Consider the following 12,867-nt stretch of genomic DNA (forward strand, 5'->3'; position numbering starts at 1 on the left):
ATTGTCAGTGTCCTCTATTGTCTCCCAAACCGGGCTATGTAACACAGGGGAATGTCAAAAGGCCAGATTATTGGGGGGATGGAGTGCTTTGTAGCAATGTGCTCCCCAGACACTCACTCCAACCTGCCCTGGGGATGGTGGAAAGACCTGTCGCCCTCGAGGGAAACCTGGAAACTTTCAGAGAGTGTCACACCAGCCCCAGAAGGACTGAAGGTGAGGAGGGAAAAGCCACGAAGCACTGGTGGTCCTGTCCCAAATTGTGACATCCAGGTTATTGGGCACAGAGTGTCCCTTGATCACAGAGAAGCTGAGGGGATGTCCAGACCCTGGTGGCCACGGTCATTAATGACCAGGCCTAACATGGCAGGGCTCCACACTGGCTCCCACTCATCCCCTCCAAATCACACATGAAGTACGCTGGATAACCCTGGATGTGGCAGTTAAGCAAATGTTTTCTAATCAATTTGGGAGCCACCTATTTCATCAGAAAAACCATTGGTGACCCCTGTCGTCCTCCTGTGTAGCTGTGGCATTGATGGGTGCCCCACCAGGACGTATTATACCCCAACATTATTATGTAGTTGGGAAGGAATGTTAGTAAGCCACCAATTTCTGCTTATCCCAGAGGTTCCAATGTCATTGTTGCAAAGTCTTTTTAGTCAAATTGGGCCTCAAATGCAATAGCAACACCAGACTATCATGAGCAGCCCTTGAGACAGCTGGGGGAACAACAAAGACTTGCAGGCGAACAGGGAGTGGACCCTGGGACCTGGCCAGAGGGAAGCCAGGGAAGGCTGAGAGGTTCCTCTAGTACAGGTGACTCTCAAACCAGGCCCCCTTTTTCTGTTTGTGAAGGAGGCTTGGCAGCCTTGTCTTCACGGTGTCCTGATTACCCATTTTCTGTGTTTGATCCCTAAACTGGGAGAACCTCTGTCTCTCTCTGCCCTCCCCTACCTCTGCCAAGTGGGAGGTAAATTACAAGCCTCTGTGGATTCCACGGCTTCTCTGGTTAAGTTCGGCTCACTCTTTCTCTGGTGCTTCTCAGCTGCCCGATCCCCTAACTGAAAAGCTGTCCTCTGGGTGTTGCAACATTTGTATCACTGTGTTGGGTGTTTCCTGGGCAAGCCTCTGTGTTTGTTTTCCAGCCCCACTGATTCTGCCTTGGCTGGGTTAGGCCATTATTGCTTTGCTAACTTGGAGGGGGAAGGGAAGGTGGAAACATAGGAGTTCTCAGCCGGGTTTAGGGGCTTCCCTTCCCCAATGTCTGACCAATTGTCAGTTCATGATGGGGTGGGGGAGCGTCCCAGGGGACTCCCCACTGGACTGCCTCCTCAGCAGCAGAATGACTGGGAAGGGTTGGGGGAAAAGGGCCCATTTTTATGCCTCCTGAGTGGAAGTTGGGGTAAAACACTGGATTTGTCTTGGTGTGATCTGTGATAAGTAGGACTGTTTCTGGTATCATTGGTTGGGTGAGAGCAGCCAGGTCATCTGAGTTGTGTGTATTGACAAAGATGCTCATGTGTCGAATTTTGTAGGTCCTCCTAGTGTGAATGCCTGATTTCTTAAGTCAGAGAATAATAAACTGGATAAATAGAAACAAAAGGGATGCAATGTCTGCACATTTCTCCAGACACTGCTACTGAGGGGCATATGGTATGTATGCTCTCCTAGGAAGACACAGAGGTGGCCCTTCTGCTAACTATCTCTCTATCCACTCTGAATTATCTTGTACTGCGTGAAGACACTAAATTCTCCAATGATTGTCTGTTCATCTTTTATATCACTTAACAAACTTGCAGAAAGCCTTATGAAGTCAACAGAAAGCCTTATGAAGATCATGTCTGTTTCATTCACTGCTATGTTCCTAGGATCCCACATGCCTGAGTCCAAGCATATAATAGGTGCTCAATAAATATTTATTGAACAAATAGATTTATGAACCACAGGTTACAGGAATATACATAGAGCTTGAGTCCACAGATAACCCTGAATAATTTCAAGTTTATGCATTTACCCCGCAGTTTATTTGATAGGTAGATCCTCTGTAATGTCAAAGTCTTGCCCTCAGCTCATTAGCCTTATTTGTGCTAAGTCAGCATATTAGGTTCAAACAACTCGGTTAACAAAAGACAGAAGTGATTAGCATTATATTCATTCATTCAGAAACCAGGATCACACATAGGCTTCTAATAGCATCCTTGATTTCTAGTAGCAAATGGATTTTTTATGGAGGGTAATATCTGCCGGGCTTTGGCTAATATTTTAACCTATTTTATTACAAGTCCATCTTCATTCATGTACATATTTCTGTAAAGACAATTTAGAATGGCCTTTGTTAGGGTTTTCACACCCTATAAAGTTACTGGTGATGTAAAGTCGGGAAGTCTGGATGCACGTGGTTCTGCATATGGGGTGAACCAGGGAGGAGGATTTGTTGTGAAAAAGGCATGAGACGTGCCCCTATATGTGTATGTTATGTGTAATGTCATCTAACTTACATGTGTTTTCAAAGTTGATTCAATGTATGCATTTGAAACCAAAAAAGATAAAAACAGGTAACAACAACAACAAAGGCTATCCATGTGGAAATGTGCTTTTGCAAAGAAAGGACTGAACACGGAGGAATGGTTTTGTGTGGGGACCAAAGGCCCACACCTGGCTCAGGCCTCATAGAGGGACCTACCTGTGCTACTGTTAGGAAAAGGAGAGAAGATCTCAGAGGAAAGTTCAAGTGCTACACGCATCAGTCAGAAAACACAGTAGATAGGGCAGTGCCTGTGGCTCAAAGGAGTAGGGCGCTGGCCCCATATGTGGGAGGTGTCCCAGCCTCGGACAAAAAAGAAAGAAAGCAAACACAGCAGACAAGTGGTTTCCTAGGGCACTTTGGGGACCACAGCCAGGTCACTCTCTGAGTCCCTATGTAGTTTGGTTCACAGGCCTTTGTTACCCTGCTCGGGATAATCAGCACAGGCCAGCAGGCCCTCAAGTCCCCATTGTTCCTGGTGAACATGTCAACCAGGTGACATCAGTGTGGGGTGCCCAGGCACAGTGTGTGCGTCTCTGCCCTGCACACGGCCCAGAGACTCCTGTGTGGCTGTTGGGTGACCTTGGTAGTTCCCTCTGGGCCCCTTTCCATTGACTGTTTATCATTAACTACAAATACTACTGTGCTCCAGGCTGCCTGCACCAGGTGTCCACAGCCCCAGCTATGCAGAAAGGACCCAAAACAGCAAAATACCCAGGACTCAGCTTTCTGGAGTGAGATGTATTTATACTGATTTGGAAGAAACAGGAGGAGTGAGATGACTCAGAACCCTCTTGTCCCACCACCCACAACCATGGAAGAAAAAGCAGAGAAGGGCAGTGAGGGGACAAGTGCCCAGGAGCTATGGTGCAGGCCCAGTGGTTGTGGCTAGGCGGCCTCTGCAGGCTGCATCCTGCTTGTGTGGCCCCCACCCAGCTGGGAGTCCAGGCATGGCCAACCTCCCACACCGTGTTTCAGGATCCCGGGAGGTCAGGACCTTCTTACTCTCCAAGGAGACATTTGAAGTGGACTGTCAGGTATTTAGATATGTGGCCTACATTCTCCTTAACCCGGTCACCGTGCTGTACAGCAGACAGCAGGGTTTCTTCATCCTGTGTGAGCCTTTGTTCCCTGTGACTAACCCCCCATCGCTCTCTGTGCTGCCCACCCCCGTGTCACAAACATTCTATGAGGTCAGCTTTTCAGAGGCAACACATTAGTGACAGCATGCTGCATCTGCCCGCCAGGAGGGGGATGGTAGCTTTCCCCAAACACCTGAACTTCACCTTGTGCCCCATACATGGACACACAGTAAAAGATACAATTTCAATCTCTTTATTGTCTTTATTGAAAATCCAATAAGAAATAAAAGAAGGAAGCATGGCTGACCACCCCACTCTCGCCTCGTGGTCTCGACCTCAAGTCCCCTGGCTGGTCGCAGGCACCACCTTGTTCCGGCGGTGGCGCTTCTTTCGGGCCGGCGGGAGGCAGAACATTTTGGAAAAGAAGTTCACAATCCTCCTAGCGCACCCCCGCCGGCCCTGGCCTGGTTCAGTGGGCTCATCCTCCACTACCTGCCCCGCGGGAAGTGAGGGGTGCTGGCTCGTTCTTCCCTCAGTGCCCGTGTCTCCTGCCGGACCTCTACTAAGGTGGTTGGTGCTGGAGGGAGAGGACAAGGGGCCAGCCTGTTGGGCACAGCTAGGACTGGGTATCGGTGGGGGTGAGGTGTCTGGTGGGGTGTGGGTCTCCACCTCTGGTGGGGTGGCAGCCTGAAATGGGGTGATGCTCTCCTGTGGGGTGGCAGCCTCCAGTGGGGTGGCAGTCCCCAGTGGGGTGGCAGTCACTGGTGGGGTGGCGTCTTCCCGTGGGGTGGCCGTGTCCAGTGGAGTGGCGGCCTGCAGTGGGGTGACTGCCTCCAGTGGGGTGGTGGCCTCCAGTGGGGTGACTGCCTCCAGTGGGGTGACTGCCACCAGTGGGGTGGCAGCCTCCAGTGGGGTGACTGCCTCCAGTGGGGTGGCAGCCTCCAGTGCGGTGGTGGCCTCCAGTGCAGCGGTGGCCTCCAGTGGGGTGACTGCCTCCAGTGCGGTGGTGGCCTCCAGTGCGGTGATGGCCTCCAGTGGGGTGAATGCCTCCAGTGGGGTGACTGCCTCCAGGGTCATGGAAGCCTCCGGTGGGATGTCTGCTGCCCTGCGTGGCCTCATCCTCTCTTGCCCAGACTGGATCCAGGGGTCTTCTATCATCTGCCTGATAGTGGGTCTCTTGCTGGGGTCAAGGGTAAGGATTTTTTGGATGAAGGATCTTAATTTGGGGGTAGTGAAAGCAGGTGTGGCATAGGCGCCTCTTACGATCAACGATTTTAGTTCATCGTGGTCCCATCTGTAGAACGGGAAGGTCCCGGTCGCCATTACATAGAGGATGACCCCGAGGCTCCAGATTTCTGCCTCTGGCCCTTTGTAGTCCTGGCCCAGGTAAACTTCAGGGGCCAAATAAAGGGGGGTCCGACAAAAGGTTCTGAACGTCTTACCTTCACTGAAGGTGGCGGATATGCCAAAATCAGCCAGTTTGACATTGTTTTCAGAATCGAATAAAACATTATCAAGCTTCAGGTCCCTGTGCACGATGCCCTTTTGGTGAAGGTACTCTATGGCTTTCAGTAGCTGCAAGAATATGGCTCGGGCCTCCCCCTCCTCCATCTGGCCACATGCGTCTATTTTCTCATGCAGGTTACCACCACCTGCAAGTTCCATAATCAGGTACATATTTTCCTTACCCTCTCTGACTTCCAGCAACTTGATGATATGGGGATGGTCCAGTCTCTCCATGATCTCAATCTCTGAAGGCACAGACACGAGGCCAGCAACAAGGCGTTTGTTGATGATCTTCACCGCCACCAAAGTGCCAGTTCCACGGTGACGGGCCAGCTTCACCTCAGAGGAGCTGCCCTCACCAATGGTCTGTAAGATCTCATAGTCCCGGAGGACCTCCCTGTCCAGGGACATGGAGGACGCCCCAGGCACCATGGGGAGCCTGACTACGCTACCGCTATGCTAGATAAGCTACACTAAATAACTAACAACAACAAGAACAACTAATACTCACTATGCTACAAACACTAACAAACTATAATAACTGGGGCACTAAATATACTAACACTAATGAAAGCTAACTAGGATAAAAATAATATGTGAACTTATACTAAGAAAACAAATAACACTACGCTATGAAGACTACGTACACTATGCTAAACTACTCACTGGGAAAACTGCAAGCACTACGATCAAGGAAACACGCTAGCTGAGGTCAAGTCCGCAGGTCACCGAAAGAGCTTCCTGGGCTGTAACGACCAAAGACCCAGCCTCAGACAGGGGCTTATATAGGTTTCAGCCACAATGGCTCTCTATGAGGTCAGAGGCAGGGGGAAATGGACCAATCAGGGCTGGGGATAACACTGGGTGGAGTTTTTTTCTTTACATGGACGCAAAAACATTGAGGTTTTGGCCTTAATGTCTCTCTATGAGGTCAGAGGCAGGGGGAAATGGATCAATAAGGGCTGGGGATAATAAAGGGTGGGTTTTTTTTTTTTCTTATCTGGGGGCAAAAACATTTTCCTCTTGAAAGAGAAACAAGTGCTTCATGTTTACAGGGGTTATACAGATTGATATTTCATTCATTAGAAATTAAAACCTGTACAAGGTTTCCATAGCCTTCTCACTTATAGTTTGAAAACTTATAATGAGTTTAGGTTTTTAGAGACCTCATTATGCCTCTATGGGAAGTATCCAATTCCCTCTATTTTAAATTTGAATTAGTGTTGGAGGGATGGTACAGATAGCTGTCATCATGGTACTATCCACTAGTGTATAGAAATATTCTGGGGTATATGATACCCAATAAGGTCCCTAATGAACACCTAGTGAGCTGCTAGGAAGATGACTCTCATCATCATTTTTCCCGATTGTTTTCCACATGATTTTCCATGATTTCCGTGGGCTGAAATATTCAATGTCATGGAGGAAGAATAGGTCTGTCTACCAAGAGTCCAATATCCATGAAACTGTGCTTCAAAAGAGAGGAAGAAATTCAGATATTGTCAGATACCCAAAATGTGAATACCGGCAGCCCTAACCTGCAGTTGAAGGCGTCCTTCTGGTTGAAAAGAAAGGACACTAGACAGGAACTCAAAGCCTGATGAAGAAATAAAGAAGTCTGGTAAAGGCAAAATAAATGGATAGTTATAAAGCCTAGTACTATTTTTCTCTTGTGCTTGATTTTGGAGACTAAGATAGCAAAAAAGGCGATTATGAGTGGATGTTTTGGACACATGTAATCTGGAGTCACCAAAAACTGAAGGAGCAACTAGGTAAGAGAAAGAAATACAAGGTCCTCAAAACGAAAAGGAAGGTGTAAAGTGATCAGTTTGCAAATGACATCATCTCATACGGGGAAAACACTGAAGATTCCACAAATGAAGTGTAACAATGAAAGAAAATGTAGGAAAGCTTCAAGCATATGGAATCTCCAGGGACTCAATTGAAACAATCATGAAAAAGTATGAACTTTGAGTCTTATACTCCCTGTTTTCAAAACTCATTACAAGCTCTTGAGTTCAAAACAGAGTGGTACTGGCACGGCAGACTTACAGAGCAATGGAAGAGAACGCTGAGCCCAGAAATCAACCTGCTCCTGGATGGTGAACTGATTTTACAAGGGTGCCATGTGTGCCCAGTGGGGAAAGGACAGTCTCTTCAGCAAATGGTACTGGGATGACTGGACGTGTACATGCAGGAGAATGAAGATGGACCCTGATGGGACACCATACACAAGAATTAACTCATAGTGAATGAGGAGTTAAATGTTAAGGACTGAAACTCTGAAACTCCTGGAAGAAACCATAGGAGGAAAGCTTCAGGACAATGGATTTGCCATGGGTTTTTTGCCTATAATACCAAAAGCACAGGTTACATACTTAAAGTAGGTAAATAGGACCACATCAAAATCTAAAAGCTGGGCCAGGTGCAGTGGCTCACTCCTCTAATTCTGGCACTCAGCGGGCCGTGTTTGGTAGATTGCTTGAGCTCAGGAGTTCAAGACCAGCCTAAGGGAGATCAAGACCCCATCTCTAAACAAAACTGGGCATTGTGGATGTCGCCTGCAGTCCCAGTCACTCGGGAACTGAGGGAAGAGTGATAACCTGTGCCCAAGAGATTGAGGCTGCTGTAAGCTATGATGCCATGGCTCTGTACCCAGGGTGACAAAGTGAGACTGTGTCTGAAAATGAAAAAGAATAAAAAAAATCTAAAGACTCTGAGTGTCAAAGGGCAGAAGAGATCATAGGCAACCTACGAAATGGGAGAAAATACCTCTACTTCATAGACCTGATAAGGGGTTCATATCTAGAATATTTAGAGAACCCCTCTACGTTGACAACAATAAAGCAAATAACCTGAATCAACAACAGCCAAAGGACTGTTCAGAATATATGTTTCTGAAAAAGTGATATACAAGTGACTGATAATGTTCATGAAAAGATGCTTAACAGTGCTAATCACCCGAGTACTGCAAAGCAAAACCGCAAGGAAAAACCACTTTACACTCCTTAGGATGGCTACAATCCAAACAGCAACAAAAGACAGTCAGTGCTGGTGAAGATGTGGAGAAACTGGAACTTCTGTGCACTGGTGGAGGGAAAGGACAATGGTGTCACCACTCTGGGAAACAGTATGGAGGTTCCATAAAGAATTAAACAGGATTACCCTGTGAACCAGCAATCCCACATCTGTGTATATATCCAAAGGTATTCCAAGCACAATCTCCAAGCGGTATTATTTCACCCACGTTCGTAGCAGCATTGTTCATAATAGCCGAAAGGTGGAAGCATCCCAAATGTTCACCAATGAGGAGTGGATAAACCAAACGGGTCTGTACTGATAATGAAATATTATTCAACTTTCAAAGGAAAGGAGATTCTGACACATGCTACCACATGGATGAACCTCAGGGACACTCTGCTAAGCCAATCTCAAAAGGTAAGTATTGTGTAATTGCAGTTACATGAGGTACTCAGCTAAGTCAAATGCATGGAGAGAGGAAATAGAACGGTGGTTCCCAGGGGGAGAAGTAGGAATTTGGGAGTGTTTCTTTATTGAGGACAGAGTTGCAGTTTGACAAGATGAGTTGTGTAGATAAATGGTGGTGACACCATAGTGTGAATATACGTCAGACCATTGAAATATAAACATATAAGGTGCGGAGGTGGAGATTTAATGTTATGTGAGAGTTATGAGAATGAAAATGAAAAAGGCTTTAAAATTTACTAAGGCATTGTTGGATAACAAAGGCAGGGGTGTAGGGCAACTGGGAGTAGCAATTCCCATTGATGGAACCACTTTTAGAAAAGTGTTTGGCAGTAATAACGCATGCCCATAGCCTAGGAGTCTCACCTTAAGGGACCCACCCAACTCAAATCCCTCAGGGTCCCTCCAGAAAGGAAGGTGCCTGGATGTTCTTAGCAGCCCCGTGGATCACAATCCCAGACCAAAAGGAACGGAAACGTGCACAGCGGCAGGGTCAGTCTACTGCCCTGTGTCCACACAACGGTGTAATATATGGAAATCTGCATGGGGACGCGCAATGGGTGACAGATGAGGAAGCCCGTGAATGATATGGAGCTGAGGAAGCCAGTGGGGAAGAGTTTAACTACAGCATCAAGCAGAATTAGGCTGGTGTTGGTAGAAGTCAGGATAGCGGTTTACTTTGGGGGAGAGGCTAGACAACACATGGGTCTCGCAGACAATTTGGGGTGCTGATAATCTGCTTCCTCACCTGGGTGCTGGATATAGGATGTGTTTCCTATGTGGAAAAAAGAATGTAAGTTGTATATTCATGTGAAGTGTACTTAAATTAAAAAATTTTAAGTGAAAATCATCCAACTGCCTATCAAGCCTAGGATGAAGCCTCGGTCTGTCGTGCCTTGATCACAAAGGACAAGTTCATGGTCACCAGGTGGTCCTCCCCTTCATGCTGAGGCTCTCACAGGGCTCTAAGAACAGCAACTGCATCAGGGTGAGAGCCCAGCTCAGGGATCCAGCAGGCTCCTGGTGAGCTTCAACACAGCCACACCACCCAAGTGCCGGGATCACCATAGCTGCCTACCTGCCCCTCAAGGTGAGGCGGGGCCCTACCCACTCCTTCCCCAAAGATAATTATTCATTTGGTCTGATGAATCTGTAAGAAAACCCTAATTGTTGAGAGTAGCTTTTCTCATGCCTCCCTCTGCCTGTGAAGTTCTAGCTGAAAGCAGGAACCCATGTAGAGGAGCAGAGCCTCGCCCGCAGGGGACAGTGAGTGCTGACTTCCATGTGTTCACATGGGACATTGTTTGGGAGGCTTGGCAGGGCACTAACCTGTCTGGCTGTCCTGACCAAGGCAGTAATGTGGCCTCCAAAAGCTTCAAAATGTTCCACAGGGGTCAGGACAGAGGGGTGCCTCTGGTGCACTCCAGCCTCTCAGAATCCCTATAGAGACCGAGAACTGGACAGTGGCCTTTGGTGTGTTAGATTCCGAGGCCTCCCGAGACCTGGGTCTGTAATAGATTTGCCCCTTCACTGGTGTCTGTGAATCCCACTTCCCATGTGAGCAGGGAGGTGGCCGTGGTGTGTGCAGTTTGGAGCACACGGGCTCAGCTCCATACCAGTCCTGAGACTGCATCTGGGTCTGACACACAGCAGCTCTGAGCTCTGGCTCATTCAATTTCTCTGGGCCTCCAAGTGACCACCTATAGTATATGGCAGAGACCACACCTACCTTATAGGCTGCAGTGGAGATTAATGAGCTCATACATGGAGCAGGCGTAGAAAGCTGCCTGGAAATTAGTAAGTGCTCAGGGAGGGTCAGTCAGTAACACGTGAAGACTTAGACCTGGGTCTCCCCCAGTGGTGATTGTGGAGGCCTTGCACAAGCGCTGCCGCACAGCAGACTGGTAAATGGACCCACTCTTCCTGTGTCTGAACCCTCCCTCATCCCCAAGAGGCCCAGACGGTGTGAGCTGGTAGGAGTTCCTTCTCCTGGGGGAGCCCCTAAGCTCCTGACTGGACCAGGCAGCCCTCATCTTCCTGCCACCCAGGGTCAGGCATCGCTGGTCCCCACAGTGTGTGATGTTTGTTTCTCCCGCTGTCCCATCAGAGGCCAGCTCAGTGAACTTAGGACCTCTCATCTCTGCCCCCGTATACATGGGCCCAGTGCCTGATACAGAGCAGAGACCAACCAAGGGTGGTTTTGGTGAGGGTGAATGAGTGAGGAAATGTGTCCAGGGTCACCCAGCAGGCCTGAAAACAAGGTCTCCTGACCCCCAGAGCAAACCCAGCAGCCCCTTGCAGGTGTCTGCTGTGAGCAGAGACCCCTCTCTGCTCCTCTAGCCCAGCCATCCAGTTATGCAGCACGTGTCTGTGAGACCTCCCTGTCTCTGCTCTAGGCCAGGAGATGCCCCAGAGGAGAAAACACAGAAACCTTTGTCCCATGACCTGATACTCAAGCAGAAAGAGAGATGGACGAAGGGAGACAGGCCACAAACTGATAATAGAAATCCCAGCTAGACCAGCAGGCATTTTTGGCAACACTCCGCCACACCTTCAGAGAGATGGAGCTTTTCTGCAGGACCCTCGGGAGGGGCATCTTCAGGGCCCTTCCTGGCTGCTTGTCTGGAAGAGCAGAGGCCAAGCTTGAGCTCACTGCTGCTATCTGGGATGTAAGGGTCCAAAAAGGTAGATGTGTCCCTTCTCATGGTGGCTTCCTGACTGGATGAATATAAAGATGTGTAAAGTCAACTTACTGGGAACAAAACCCAAATGACAGGGACAGGGCCCTAACCAATAGAGAAGTTTATTTCTCTGTCATGTATGACGTTTCAAACAGGTGAGTTCTGTTGCTCCTTATTCATAAGGGATCCAGACTTCTGTCTTTCAATGACATTGTGCTATTACGTGGTTTACATATTTTAGGGGGCTCAGGGTCTAAAATGCTTGCTGGAGCTCCAGCTGTCACATCTGCTTTCCACATAGCCCTCAAGGGAAAAAGCTCACGTTTCAGCTCTCCTAGTTTTCTGTTATTAGCCTTGCCAGGTGCTTAGGACAATTTCTCTCTACATGTCACCGACCAGAAGTTTGCCCATTATCCATACCCAGAGGCAAGAGAAATTTGAAATATTTTCCCGGGGCAATTTACTACCCTAAAAAAGTGAAGATTCTTTCCTTAAGGAAGAGGGGAAGCTTGGAGGGCAGCTAACATCATGGCTGCCACCTGTATTTGCTGGTCCCTGTGTCTGTTCCCTCTGCAGCCAGTCCTGACCACTTCCCATTGTGAGCTCACTGCTCTCTTCAAGCCTGCACAGACATTTGTGAGGTCAGAACTAGAGGCTTAGGCAGGAAAGGCTCCAGTGGCAGGGTGGGTAGCAGATCTGTCTGGCTCTGGGACCTGTGCTTCTTTGTTCCAAGGCACTTCCATGAACCTCCTATAACCAAAAGTTGAATCTATGCCCTCCCACTCATCTCTGCTCCTCATGGAACCTTGTTCAGGGCCTGTTAACTCTGATAGTTCACTCTGTTAACAGTTTTCAAATTTGAAACCTCAAATCAGAAGGAGGGAGGGGGTGGCCAGGGGTGGCAATGGGGCAGACATCCAGTGTCGGTTTCCCTTTCCTGGACTCAGGCATGCAGGCTATCTCTGTCCATGAGACATAGGGAGCCACAGCCATCTCTACCTCTGACACTGGCTGTCAGCCGTCCCACCAAAGTGCAGCCAGAGAAAGCAGCTGGTGTCTCCCAGGGCTCAGCACTGGGTAGGTCCACAGGGAAGGCTTCCTAGTTCCTTCCAGATTCCACCTGGTGTCTGAGTGTCCTGAGCTCCCTCACTGGGTCTCAGCCCTCAGTCCCCAGCTCTGCTTCCTGAGCTGGGAGGTGCTCAGCAAACACAGGGAGAAGGAGCCGGGGACCCTGCCACGTACTCCCCTGAGGAGACAGCGGCCCAGAGGGACACTGTAACCAGCTCCATAAGCAAGGAAACATTTCTTATGGTTTTATGTTCCGTGGTTCTTTAATGTTTCCAGTTCCCACTCCAGGAAGAATTGCTGAGCAGAACTTTGTCTCTGTCTGTGGCTCTGATGTTTTCCCTTTTCAGTTTCTTCCCCAGAAATGGCGGAACGTCCTTGCAGCCCTGAGATCACTACAGAGCCTTCCACCCCCTTTGTGGAGGGAGAAGACACAGTAAGTGCTGAGCCCCCACAGACTGTGCCCGAGGACCCACCGAGCCTGCACACAGGCTGAAAGATCAGCACTAACCCTCGCCCTTTA

Source organism: Nycticebus coucang, chromosome 8, assembly GCF_027406575.1.
Source record: "Nycticebus coucang isolate mNycCou1 chromosome 8, mNycCou1.pri, whole genome shotgun sequence".
NCBI classification, from domain to species: Eukaryota; Metazoa; Chordata; class Mammalia; order Primates; family Lorisidae; genus Nycticebus; species Nycticebus coucang.